The sequence below is a fragment of the Mustela erminea genome, chromosome 10, assembly GCF_009829155.1.
Source record: "Mustela erminea isolate mMusErm1 chromosome 10, mMusErm1.Pri, whole genome shotgun sequence".
Taxonomy (NCBI): domain Eukaryota; kingdom Metazoa; phylum Chordata; class Mammalia; order Carnivora; family Mustelidae; genus Mustela; species Mustela erminea.
In genome coordinates this window covers 62,156,193-62,169,774 of record NC_045623.1, presented here as the reverse complement: position 1 = coordinate 62,169,774, position 13,582 = coordinate 62,156,193, and the positions used below count along the sequence as shown (strand labels likewise).

Genomic DNA, 13,582 nt, shown 5'->3' with positions numbered 1-13,582 from the left:
GATAGATGAGGCCAGAAATATATACTGGATGGGCTAGGTGTGCCATGGTGTAGAGTTTTGACTTTTATTGCATTCATTCATTAATTTATGTAAGCATTATACACTGCACAGTTAATGAACACATTATATCTCAGGCTCTCTGTTGGGTCCTGGGAATGCAAAGCCTGGAATATGAAATCTGTCCTTAGAGGCTGGTAATGACTTATTTATAAAGTTCATTTATTCATTTATCAAGTTCTTAATGGCCTCTGCACATAAGGGATGCTAAAAAAATAATAATGCCTGAGTGCAGGTTAATTTTTCCAGTTAACTTTCATGACAATCCTATGAAGCAAATGGAATTGTGCTCATTTTACAGGTGAGGAAACTTAGTTTTATAGAACTAAATTTTCTGTCCCATCTCTACAAAGCTGGTTAAATTTAGTACAGTTCTGACATTGTTCATTCTTTTTCTTTTTTGCATTATGCCCTTCTGTCTCCTCAAAGGAGCTCAGACTGATAAATGCCTTCATAGAGCAAAAAAGTAGAAAGGAGGAATGGATCTACTCTGCCTATCCAGAAGAGTTTTGAGAGGAGCTTTAAAAAATGAGTGAATCTCTTTGATGTCCTTAGTCAAGTAGTTACCAAGTTTAAGTTACCACAACTTAGAATGTGCCCAGAACTTCCTTGCTATCAACCCTGGAAAGTAAGGAGCACCATGGTTAAGTGTGCCAGCGTTGGGTTGGGTAGTCTGGAGTCTGAACACCAGTTTTCCCTTGATTAGCTGTATGAATCTGGGCATATCATTTGATCTTGTTAGCTCTCAGTTTCCTTAGTCTTAAAATAAAGATTAAAAATTGTGCCTCTCATGGGGCACCTTGCTGGCTCAGTCAGGAGAGCATGTGACTCTTGTTCTTGGGGTTATGAGTTCAAGCCCCACATTGGGAGTAGAGCTTACTTAAAAAAAAAAAAAAAAAAAAAAGTACCTCCTAGAATATTACTACAGATCCTGTGGATATTACAGTGAAGTAAGGAATACAACAAACTACTCTATATCCACAATTTTGATAAACTAGATAAAATGAACCAATTCCATGAAAGACACAATTTGCCAAAACTCATGCAAGAAGAAATAGACAATTTGAATAATGCTATGTCTATTAAATAAGTTGATTCAATAATTAATAATTTCCCAAAGCTGAAAACACCAGGCCAGATGGGTTCAATGGTGAATTCTACCAAACATTTTAAATTATACCAATTCTGTATAATCACTTTCAGAAGATAGAAGCTGAATGAATACTTCCTCACTCATTCTATGAGGCCAGCATTACTCTAATGCCAAAAATAGAAAAAGGAATAAAACAAGGAAAAAAACCCACTACAGATCCAATATCTCTCTTGCACATAGAGGCAAAACTCCTCAACAAAATATTAGCAAATCGAATCCAACAATATATAAAAAGAATTATATGCCAGTGCCAGGTGGGATTTATCCCAGATATACAAGGCTGGTTGAACATTAGAAAAATCAATCAATGTAATTTATCACATCAAGAGGGTAAAAAAGAAAAATCACATGATTACATGATCATATCGATAGATGCAGAAAAAAATCATTTGATAAAATCTAACACCCCTTCATGATAAAAACTGTCAGCAAACTAGGAATAGAGGAGAACTTCCCTAACTTGATACAGAATATCTACAAAAAAAAAAAAAAAAAAAAAAAAAAACCCAAAACACAAAAAGCAAAAAAAAAACAAAAACAAAAAACCCTACAGCTAGGATCTTACTTAATGGTGAGAAACTGGAAACTTTCCAACTTTATCAGGTATAAGACAAGGATGTCCCCTCTCACCATTCCTTTTTAACATCTTACTGGAAGAAGCAATAAGACAAGGAAAGGAAATAACAGGTAAACAGACTAACAAGGAAGAAACAAAACCAATCACTCACAGATAACATGATTATCTAAGTAGAAAATCTGAAACAAAAAAACCTCTGGGAACTAATAAATAATTATTACAAAGTTGCAAAATATGAGGTCAGTATACAGAAGTCAATTGTCTTCCTACACACCAGCAGTGAACAGATGGAATTTGAAATGAAAAATATAATAACATTTACATTAGGACCTGACAAAATGAAATACTTAGGTATAAATCTAACAAAATCTATAAAAGATCTGTTTGACAAAAACTATAAAATTCTGATGAGAGATATTAAAGAAAAAACTAAATAAACAGAAAGATCCTGTCCATGTTCGTAGATAGGAAGACTCAATATTGTCAAGATACCTGTTCTTTGAAACTTGACTTATACATTCAGTGCAATCCCATCAAAATCCCAGCAAGTTATTTTTGTGATACTAACAAACTGATTCTAAAGTTTATATGCAGAGGCAACAGACCCAGAATAGCCAATACTGGAGGAGAAGAAAAAACTTGGAAGACTGATACTACCTGAATTCAAGACTTAACTATAAAGCCACAGTAAACAAGACAGTGTGGTATTGGTAAAAAAGTAGACCAATAAATAAATGAACAGAATAGAAAGCCCAGAAATTGACCCACATAAATATAGACAATTGCCCTTTGATAAAGGAGCAATACAATGCAGCAGATTCAGTTTTTTAAACAAATGGTGTTGGAACAACTGAACATAAACATGCAAAACAACAACAACAAAAATTGAACCTTGACACAGACCTTACATCATTCACAAAATTTAACTACAATGGATTATAGACCTAAATGTAAGATACCAACTATAAATCTCCTGGAAGGATCCATGAAAGGAATAATTGATAAACTGAACTTTATTAAAATTGAAAACTTCTGCTCTGTAAAAGACAATATCAAGAAAACTGGAAAACAAGCCACAAAATCAGAGAAAATATCTCCAAAAGATGTATCTGATAAAGGACTATTGTCCAAAATATCCAAAGAACTCTTAAAACTCAATAATAAGAAATAAACAACCTGATTTAAAAAATAGCCAAGACTTTAACAGACACCTCAGCAAGGAAGATCTACAGATGGCAAATGAAAAGATGCCCCACATGGTAAGTCACCAAGGAACCACAAGTGGAAACAACAATGAAATACCACAGTACACTTATCAGAGTTCTCCAAATTCTGATCACTGACCACACCAGTCCTAGTGAGGACATAGAGCAATAGGAACTTGTATTCATTGCTGATGGGAGTGCAAAATAGCACAGGCACTTTGGAAGACAGTTTGGAGGTTTCTTATGAAACCAAACATACTCTTATTATAAGATCGAGCAAATGCACTCTTTAGTTTTTAGACAAAGGATTGAAAACTTATGTCTAAACAAAAACCTCCCCATGAATGCTTATAGCAGCTTTATTTATAATCACTAAAACTTAGAAGCAAGGAAGACGTCCTTGGGTAGGTGAATGGGAAAACAAACTGTGGAACACCCAGGCAATAGACTGTTATTCAACACTAAAAAGAAATGAGCTATCAAGTCGTGAAAAGACATGGAGGGACCCTAAATGCATATTTCAGAGCAAAAGAAGCCAATCTGAAAACATCACGTACTGTATTGATTTCAACTATATGACAGCTGGGAAAGACAAAACTAAAGAGACGGTAAACAGATCTGTGGTTGCCAGGGGTTGGGATGGTGGGGTAGGGTGAACAGGTAGAACACAGAGAATTTTTAAGGCAATGAAGGTACTCTGTATAACATAAAAATGATGGATATATGCTATCACACATTTCTTCAAACCTATAGAACATACAACACCAAGGGTTAACTGTGGACTTAGGGAAATTAGGATGTGTCACTGTAGGTTCATTAATGGCAACAAACATACTACTCTGGTGGGGGATATTGGTAAAGGGGGAGGCAATGCACGTGGAGGTTCAGGGAATAATATGCAACATCTCCATAACTTCCCCACAATTCTACCTCAAACCTTAAGCTGCTCTAAGAAAATGAAAATTGTACCCCTCATAGGAGATTATTGTGAAATTAAATGAGATACATCATATAGAATATTTGGCAGAATTCCTGACACAAAATAAATAATCAGTGACTCTCAGTCATGGGATCATGAAGAAAACGGTGATGAGAATATTCTGGCTCTAGCTGACAAAACGAAGAACACATCTGACTAATAAGGACCACTGCGTGGCTTCCACTAAAAACCTACTCAGAAGACAGGTTGGGATCCCACCCTTCATAGTCCTGCGCTGAGAAGGGCTGCACCTTAGGACGGGTGAGGAGGAAGGTACAGTCGCTATCCATCCCACAAAGCTATAAAACCCAAGAAAGAGTTTGTTTTTGTCCTATTCTAAATCCTTTTTTGTTTTGTTTGTTTGTTTGTTTGTTTGTTTGAGAGAGAGAAAGACAGAGAGAGATAGTGAGAGAGAGCACTGGCAGAGAGGAGAGGGAGAAGCAGACTCCCCACCAAGCAGGGAGCCCAATGTGGGGCTTGATCCCAGGGCTCCAGGACCATGACCCGAGCCAAAGGCAGCTGCTTAACCAACTGAGCCACCCAGGTGCCCCCTCTAAATCCTTTTAAAATGAATTCTCCTCTTTAAGGAAATGCTATGACCTTTGCTTGGGGACTAATCGGGATGCCTACAAATGTATACATTTAAGAATACTAATAGAATATACTTTAAAAAGTTTTTCTTTGCTGTGGGATGCTGATCAATATTTTGCACATGTCTCAACTATACTCTGGGTGGCCGTTCTAATATTTTTGCTGAGGCAGTCAGGATACACCCACCCAAACACATTTCATCCAAACATGATTTGATCTGGGACATCTCCGTAATCAGGGAAGACAAGCAGATTGAAAGTGTGTGAGAGGCCAGTTTCCTAGTGAGCTGAAACATGTTCTGTTGATGGAAACTTTCCACACAAGGCATGGGCGGGCCATAGTGACAGGAGAAGGTGGGGAAAGCAGGGGGTCAGGTTGTGATGAAGAAGGAGGTGGGAGTTTGGGCAAGCAATGGGGTCTCCTTGGGATACCGGTCATAAGAAAGCAAGTTTCAGCCCAGATGTCTCTGATGTGGAATAACCCCACATATTTGTATTTCAAAACCAATTTCCTGGGTGGGGGGATTTTTGAGAATTCACAGCATGCTGTTAAGGTCAGACAATCCTTGGGAATTGGTTTTCTTCTCCCCAGATTCCATCACATTAAGTATGAGGAAAGCCCAAGTAAATGACCCATTTTGATTCCGGATATGAAATGACAAGGGGGTGGGGGGAGGAGTACAAGTCATCTTTATTGAAAATTAACAACGTGCTTTCCTTAATTTTTCTCTAATTATCACAGAAGAGGCTACTAGGGGTCAGAGAGAAGCAGTAATTCGTATGTGAAGTCGCAAATGTGCCAGAGGGCCCTGGGACTGTATCGGAGAAGGGAGGGGAAGATCACTGTTTAAGTCACCTTCCAAGTTGTGGACAGGGGTGAGAAACTGAGCCAGGGACACGGGCGGGGGTGGGGGGGGACGATAATCATGGCCTATTCCAGGTCATTCCAAGGAGTTCTGCTCCGGTTGAAAGGGCTGTTCCAGGTCCCCGCAGGGATGACTTTGGAGGCCCCCAAAGACTTCCCAACCACAATGAGTGAGGACAGGTCATCTCTTTCCCTTGAAAGTGATTCAGCCAAGGCCATCATGCCAAACCTTCTGGGCCAGTGAACAGAACAGTAATGCTCCTTCAGCCTTCTAAAGGGAACTTGCTGTCACTTATCCTTATTTCATATAAAATACAAGAGCCCAGATTTGAATTTCAAATAAACAATGAAAATGTTTTTGGTATAAGTGTGTTATAAATGTTACATGAGATATCCTAAAAAATGATTTATTATTTATCTGAAGTTCACGTTTAACCGAGTGGCCTATATTTTTATTCACAATGTCTGGCAACTCCTTCCACACGTCCCTAAACTTCTTACAAGCATGTTCCCTTCCAGATGCTGAGAGGTAGTATGACAGATCACAACTTGAAAAATGGGAATAATGATAGAATATGCCACAGGGGGGTCGTGAGCCCCCATCACGGAGAGCTCACTGAAAGCTCAGTAGGCTTTCCTTCCCTGTATCTTTAATTCCTCACTACTCAGCTCCTGGGGATCAGGAGCACGGCCCCTGAGGCAGCGGCTTGATTTGAACTCTGGATCCACAAATAGTTGGCCGTCTGACTTTATCTTAAGTAATGTAATCTCTCTGCATGATTCCAGTCTTTTCATCTGTGTAATGGGGACAATGAGAGCCATCACCTTACAAAGTTTTCTGGAAGCTTTAAAGTACTTAGATCAGTGTTTGGCCCCGAGCAAGGAAAGAAAGGTTTCTGTTTTCATTATCCCTGTTGTTATTATTCCCTGTTAACCTCATGTAAAAGGCATTGGGCAGGTGAGAATCATGGTGTCACATCAAAGCTGGGAGGAATTCGGAGTCTCAGAAGGCTTTGCAGAACCATTGTAGTGCAGACAAGAAAAAGGCTTCAGGAAATATATTTAGTGTAATTCTCCTGTTTTAAAGATGAAGAGAAAACTTAAGGCAGAGAGGCTACAGGGCTGGCTCCAAGCTTCACAGGTTGTTAAAAGTAAGGTCTTGGGGATCAAAAGAACCGAAAGGAATTGAGCTAATGGGTGGAGATTATTCTTTTGCTAGAATCACAGAATTACAGGGTTTTAGAGTCACCAGGAATAGCCATGGCAAAACCTGCACCATGGCCAGCCTAAGGCAAAAATACTGACATAGAGTCCAGCGTTCTTGGGGTCCTATTCTCAGTCTGATCGTGTGCTTGCTACGTGTCTTTTGGCAAGTTCTCACCTTTTCTGGCCTTCAGCGTCCCTCTGTAAAAAAAGATAATCATCTAGCTCTGTCTGCTTCCTAGGGCTATTGCAAAACCTCTGGAAGGAATGACACCCCGGCTGCTTCCCAAAAATTTACTACCCTGCTTTACCCTTGTGGCTTCTCCTAGCTCATCGGAGTGCTGCCTTCCTTCACGTCCTTGGCCTCCAGCCCTGGAAGGCATAGGATATCTGGGCCTCAACTGACTGCCGACCGGCAGATTCCAGTAGGTGGGGTGAGGGTGGAAATGGCTTCTTCCTGCTTAGCTGGCTTACGTTACCCATCAGCCCAGATGCAGGCCATTCAAAGACAGCCTCTGAGCTCAGCTCTCAAGCAATGCTTTTTGAACTGAACAGAGTAACCTTGCTAAAAAGCAAGTCTGGTCTTGGCAGTTACCAACCAAATGATGCCATATAGGTGTTAAAGTGGTCCCCACTCTCACCGCCATCTGTGACCTCTTACCCAGACTGTTGACCCCTAGCTTTTCTGTGCCTGGTTGCCTCCACCGAAATGCATTCTTTGCACAGCCACCAAGAGATCCTTTTAAAATAAAATCTAATTAGGACATCTGCCACTTAAAACCCATCATCTACTACAGAGATTTTTTTTTTTTTTTTTTTTTTTTTTGCTTTGTTTCTGAAGTTCATGGATGGGCTTTAGGGAATTTGAACACGCTGAAAGGTACACTCTGGTTCTATCTGTGTGCAGATTAACTTTGATCAGCTTCTCAGAGCAGTCTGGGACTTCTTTACCCCACCCCCCAAAAAGCTTACAAACTTCTGCTGCACAGGATAAAATTTAAACTCCTTACTTTGTAGGACATGCAAAGCATCCTATGATACAGTTTGAACCTGCACCAGCTTTATTCTGGAGACTCTTGGTCCCAGGGGTTCAAACACATCTTGCAATTTCTCACCTGCTTGTCCTTGCTCAAGCCGGGCCTTCTACCTCAAATACTTCTTCCCGTCCTTCCTGCTGAACTCCCTCCCCTGGTTAGCTCCTTTGTAAATATTATAACTCAGGGCAAAGGTTCCCTCTTCCAGAAAGCTTCCTCTGGCCTTTTCGCTCCCCTCCACCCCGAGGAGATGCACCAACCTGGGTTGTCACAATGGAGATGTGCCCACCTGTCTAGAAGTGCACTCTTCACCTTGTGCTCCGACGACGTGAGAGCTCTTTAAGGGTAAGACTACGTCTTGCTCATTCTTTCCTTCCTCTCCTACCCTAAAGCCAGTGGTCCTTGGGGACCAGTGGCATCTGCAGCATGGACATCAACATTTGGGATCTTGCTAGTAATGCAGATTCAGGCCCCATCCCCGGCCTGCTGGAGGTGGTACTGATTTTTTTCTCCAGCCTCACCTCCCGTCTTTCCTCCACTAATTCTCTACCTGGAGCCACACTGGCCTGCTTTAACCTATCAGACCAGCAATCCCTTCCTGCCTCAGGCTCTGTGCCTGGATGCAGGAGAGGGCTGTGAGTGAGTCACCTTCTCTGTCCTTGAGGAGGGACAGTCAAGTAGAAGAGCCAGAGAGGGGCACAAGAAACATGCAAATGACAGGAAGCAAAGTAATAGCGTTGTGCACGTGGTTCAGAAGCAGCAAAGATGAATTTCATGTGGGGACATCTGTTCTGAGGTGACTTCCAAATGTTTCTACAGCTCAAATGCATAGATTTTCCCTTTGGAGCATTCTACCGCTAGTGATTATGTGTAAAACAGAGGCAATGGCCACCATGTAAGGGCACAGGGCAAGCGCCCACGGTGTAGGTAAGCACACCCGAGCACAGGGCAGGCCTGCTGCCAGAGCTCAGCAGGAATTTGTTTTCCCTTATTCCCAGGACAGATTCAAGTTTAGATCTCAGGGGGACCTAACCTTGAGTGGGAAACTGAGTCTGTCCTGAAGAAATGAGGGCTCAGGGAGCAGGCTTGAGGTGAGGCTAAAGAGAGAGGAAATTTCCCCTCCACAGTGAGAAATGTCCCTCTTGTGGGTGTGGTGGCCAATGTGAAAGTGGAACCTCCCTCCTGGCCCCTGCACTTACCAGAAGGAGCAGCGGGGCTTGCAAAGCCTTACAGAAAGAGCCCCAGCTGAACAGGAACTGGGGCCGCGGGTTCTGGGAAGCGGGCCGCTTCAGTGGCAGAGTCCAGCAGGCCCAGTGTTTACACACTCCTGTAGCACCTGGATCCAGACTGTGTTCCCCACGGAGCGAACTGCAGGGAGCTATTGGCAGGAGTCCTCCGTGGATGGAAAGTTGGAGAGAACGCCAGGATCGCTTCTCCAGGGCCTAGGGCTCCCAACTCTCTAGGTGCACAGCCTCGCTATGGCTGCTGGGAGAAGGTGGGAGACACAGCAGGCCCCGGGGGTTAGACATGCATTCATTCATTCATTCATTTGCTCCCCATTTCCTCATCTATGAAATGGGGAAAGGATTCCTTCCCTGTCTATTTGGAATGTATATCGTGGGGAAGGGTTGCTTTGGTCCATTCATTTAATGTATACTAATGAAACCTCTGCTATAATAATAATAATGGACACTCACTGAGTGCCTAGTAAGTGCCAGCCACTAGACTTACTGCTTAATCTTTACAACCACTCTGGGAGGTAGCATCTGTTATTTCCATCTTCAGAGGGGGAAACTGAGGCTCAGAGGGGTAAATGTGCCTAGATCACACAGTTAGTCAGTGCTGCAGCTGGGATTTGAGCACAAACAGACTGCTATCTGGTCCTGAGCTCGTAGCCACAAATGGAGCCTAAGTCTTATCTCCTGCACGTTGGGTGGGGGATCTTCCAGGTCAGGAATTATTATCTATTAATCTCTGAATCTGTAGTGGCTAATCCATGGCCAGTGTGTAGTAGCTGCTCAGTACATAGGAGTAGGCAACTTAGTTCTAAGAACAAATCTAAGACAACAAAGTGAAATGAACTAGTCTGGTGGGGCAGACAGGGAAGCAAACAGATAACATGTGATATAATAGGTAGGTGCCTACAAAGGACCCTCTGGGTTTTGTGCTGGGTTGGTATATACCAATCAGAGTCTCAACAGCCCACTGATAGCTCTTGTGATAAATTTAGAGGAGGGCTTATTTGCAAAGGGGGAGATGTGGAATAATTATAGGAGACAGTGTAAGAACTTAAAAGATGAACTATTCCTACAAGGGTAGGGAGAATCCTACCTACCCTTAGGAGTGGGTAGCTGACAGCTTAGGAGAAGCAGTGAGGGACATAGATCTGTGACCTTACAAGGAGAGAATCAAAGGAACACTTTCCCCTCTCTACCTCTGGTCCCTTTCTGAGACCCCCAATTAGCCAGGAACCTACTTGTGGCATCCATACAGATCAGCCTCCTGGGAATACAGCAGATGAAGAATGATGAAACATGAATCTAGAGAAACAAACAAAAGGTATTCTGCACAGACAGGAAGAATATGCAGGTGTTTTCTGGAAAGCAGAGCTGGGAAGGGCACCCCATCGAGGGAAAGGATGTGCAGTCATATTGCATATTGTGCAGAGTGGTTGGAATATTCTAAGTACCTTGGTGTGGCAAAGACTCTAGAAATGAGAGATGAGTAGTAGGAAATGAGGTTAGAAAAAGAGGCAGGGCCTAAGTTGTAGAGGGCTGAGTCAGGGACTCTATTCTGCAGGCACTGAGGAACCACTGAAGGCAGTAACCAGTGGGTTTGTGTTCTGGAGCACTTCCGTTGACTGCAGAGCGGTGAATGACTCAAACAAACAAGAAGAGGTCTACAGGCAAAAGAACCCATTATTGAACTTACTGCACCAGTTCTGTAGAGAGGAAACTGAGGGTCTGATCAGACAGGAGCACATCCTTCCTTGATTAAGATGAAGACAGACCAGAACCTTAGACATCATGGGGCCTGGACTTACCTCCGCATGGCACCCTTGTCTGCCCTCAAGGGCATACATGGGACAGAGGTGGCCCAGTGATGAAGACCAGAGTGAGGTCATGGTATCTTGGGGACAGTTCTGGATTTGGTTTCCTTTTGGGTGGAGAGAGACTGAGGAGAAGACTTTGGGAGAGATTGCAGATCTGTAGGGGGCTTGCATGGCAGCCTTGACCATGCAAGAGAGAAAGGGAAAAAGAGACGAGGTCCAGAGATTAAAAGGAACTGTCTTTGTTCTTAGAATGTGTGGCAGGCCATGTCCAGGGGAAGAAATGGATCTTGAAGGGAGGATAGTGTGTGCCTCAGACACTAGGCAACAAATGGGAGGGAAACTGGTAGATCTCTGTGATGATGATGACGACAATGATGGTGATGACGATGATGATGGTGATGATGGTGATGATGGTGATGATGGTGATGATGGTGATGACGGTGATGACAGTGATGATGGTGATGATGGTGATGACGGTGATGATGGTGATGATGGTGATGATGGTGATGGTTTGCCAGCATTGAATACTATGGGAAATAGGGAGAGGCAGAGGTTGATTGGGAGAGTTCTGGAGGATCAGAAGCAAACATTGCTGATGAAATAAACAACCTGAAATGCCAGGAGTCTGGGAGAACAAGTAAGAACCTCACCTGAGATTAGAAGAAGATGCCCATGTTTAGGGCACATCACGAAAGGGCTGATGTCTGGGAAGGGGCCATTTCTTAGCTTCCGGGGACAATTTTGGTGGGTGATGATTTTCTTCACCACTGAAGTCTAATTGTATCTGCATTTCATGCAATAAAGTAAGTGACAGATGGGAGAAAACACTCCCTTATGTTAGTACAGCACCAGAATGACATCTGCCATTAGCACAGGTTAAAGCCAAAAGGAGAGACACTCATGTCTAAATTCTCCTTTTAAATAGCAAAACTGAGGTCCTGTGAAGGAGAAATAACTTCCCCAGTTACATACAGACACAACCACCTCCTTTCTTTCCTTTGATCTTTGTAATGGTTTTTTAGGCCAACATGGAGAGGTATAACATGGCCATCAGCAAACTTTTTCTATGAAGGGCTAGATAAGAAATATTTTATGCTTTGAGGGTCTATATATGATCTCTGCCACATGACTTCTTCTTTTTAAAAAAATGTTTAGGGGCACCTGGGTAGTTCAGTTTGTTGAGTATCAGACTCTTGATTTCAGCTCAAGTCATGATCTCAGGATTGTGAGATTGAGCCCCACGTCAGGCTCTGCACTCAGCAGAGATTCTCTCACTCAGGAGATTCTCTCCTTCTGCCTCTTCCCCTGCTCACCCATTCTTTCTTTCTCCCTCTCTCTTTCTCTAAGCTAAATAAATAAATATGTATTTTTTTTTAAAATGGGGCTCCTGGGTGGCTCAGTTGGTTAAGACTTTGGCTCTTGCTTTCCGTTCAGGTCATGATCTCAGGGTCATGGGACTGAACCCCGCATTGGGCTCACGTGCTGGGTATGGAGTCTGCTTGAGATTCTCTCTCTCCCTCTCCCTCCAACCCCTAAATAAATAAATAAATAAATAATAAAATGTTTAAACAGCCCTTTATAAAGGTAACAACTCATTATTAGGTTGCCAGCTATATAAAACCAGGCCACACAAAAATAGACCTTTCTAGTTTTTTTTTTCCTTTTCTTTGCTTTCTAGTATATTTTAAAAAGCATAGCCATTGGATTTGACCTGGATTTGAATTTTGGTCCTGCCACAAACAGACTGTGTGACTTTTGGCAAATTACTTAAACTTCTTTCCCTTCTTTGTCAAATGACCACAACTGGCCTCACCAGGCTGTTGAGAGGATAGAAAGAGATACTGCCTGGGTTTGACTCCTAGCTCTATTATCCACTTGCAGTGTGACTTTTGCTGACAAAACTCTCTGTGCCTCAGTTTCCTTATCTAAGAAATGAAGACAATAGTATTTCCCCCTTTATATGACTTTTGTATGGATGAAACAATATAAATATAAAACTCAGTGGATAGTGCTAACAGGTATACATTTTATGTATTATGATTAATATTATATAAACACTTAAGGTACCTGGTACAAGATAGATGCTTGGCAAATGCTAACTATAGCAGCCATTCCCCAGTGAGAAAGTTGACTTAAAGAAATTAAGGTAGATTGGGCCATACTGGAAGAGTCTGGTCTTGCTGGAGTTCAGTGGCAGTTGACTCTTGATTTCTGTCCTATAGGATGAAGCAAGCATGACTGGCTGCACGAAAGTGAGCTCTGTCTCTCCAGCCCATATGTGGGGCTTCCTCCACCATCAGATGAGTCTGTGTATAACCTAAATCCATTTTGATCTCAGCAGAACTTTGTATCCATGCATGCACTTGGCAGTTCTGGACTGTAGACTTGGTGCTCTTGCTTGTGATCTGAGCTGTGTTATCAATACTTGTACATGTAAACTTGGGAGATCAAAGCTATCCAGGTCAGAAAGACTAATATTTAAATTCCTGACTTGCAAGCACAGCTTTGAAATTCCATGGCTCAGAATCAAGTTCACGTACAAAATCAAGTCAAACGTTGGTTTGACAGAGTCGTAGGGCTCTGGATTGTGGGTGAGGCTTGCATTTAGGGGAAACTGTGGGCCTGCCCAGAATGGAATTCTTTAAGATTCTGGCTGAGAACAGTTTTTAGGTTCAAAGCTCCGTGTGCTCTTGGTTGGAGCAAACACATTTTCTTGGTCCAGCTTTGACATTACAAAGGAGATGTTTGTAATCTCTAGAAAGAATACATTCTGCTGCTTTGAAAAGGTAAGACCCAGGGATACCATCACTTACCTTGCAAGGTATTATAACGACAAAAGACAATGGACATAAACTTCCTGAAACATA

At 42.3% G+C, this 13,582-nt stretch overlaps 1 long non-coding RNA gene across 2 annotated transcripts in view; it reads right to left on the bottom strand.

Annotated features, from left to right (window-relative positions):
* LOC116567095 overlaps positions 1–9,138 on the bottom strand; it is a 29,123-nt gene extending 19,985 nt beyond the window's left edge. Inside the window, exon 1 of one of the 2 annotated variants that reach the window (XR_004276098.1) lies at positions 8,863–9,138. This is a non-coding gene — a long non-coding RNA (uncharacterized LOC116567095). The remainder of the gene's footprint in view (positions 1–8,862) is intronic. The other variant, XR_004276099.1, reaches the window with a different exon arrangement.
* Positions 9,139–13,582: the final 4,444 nt, after the last annotated feature.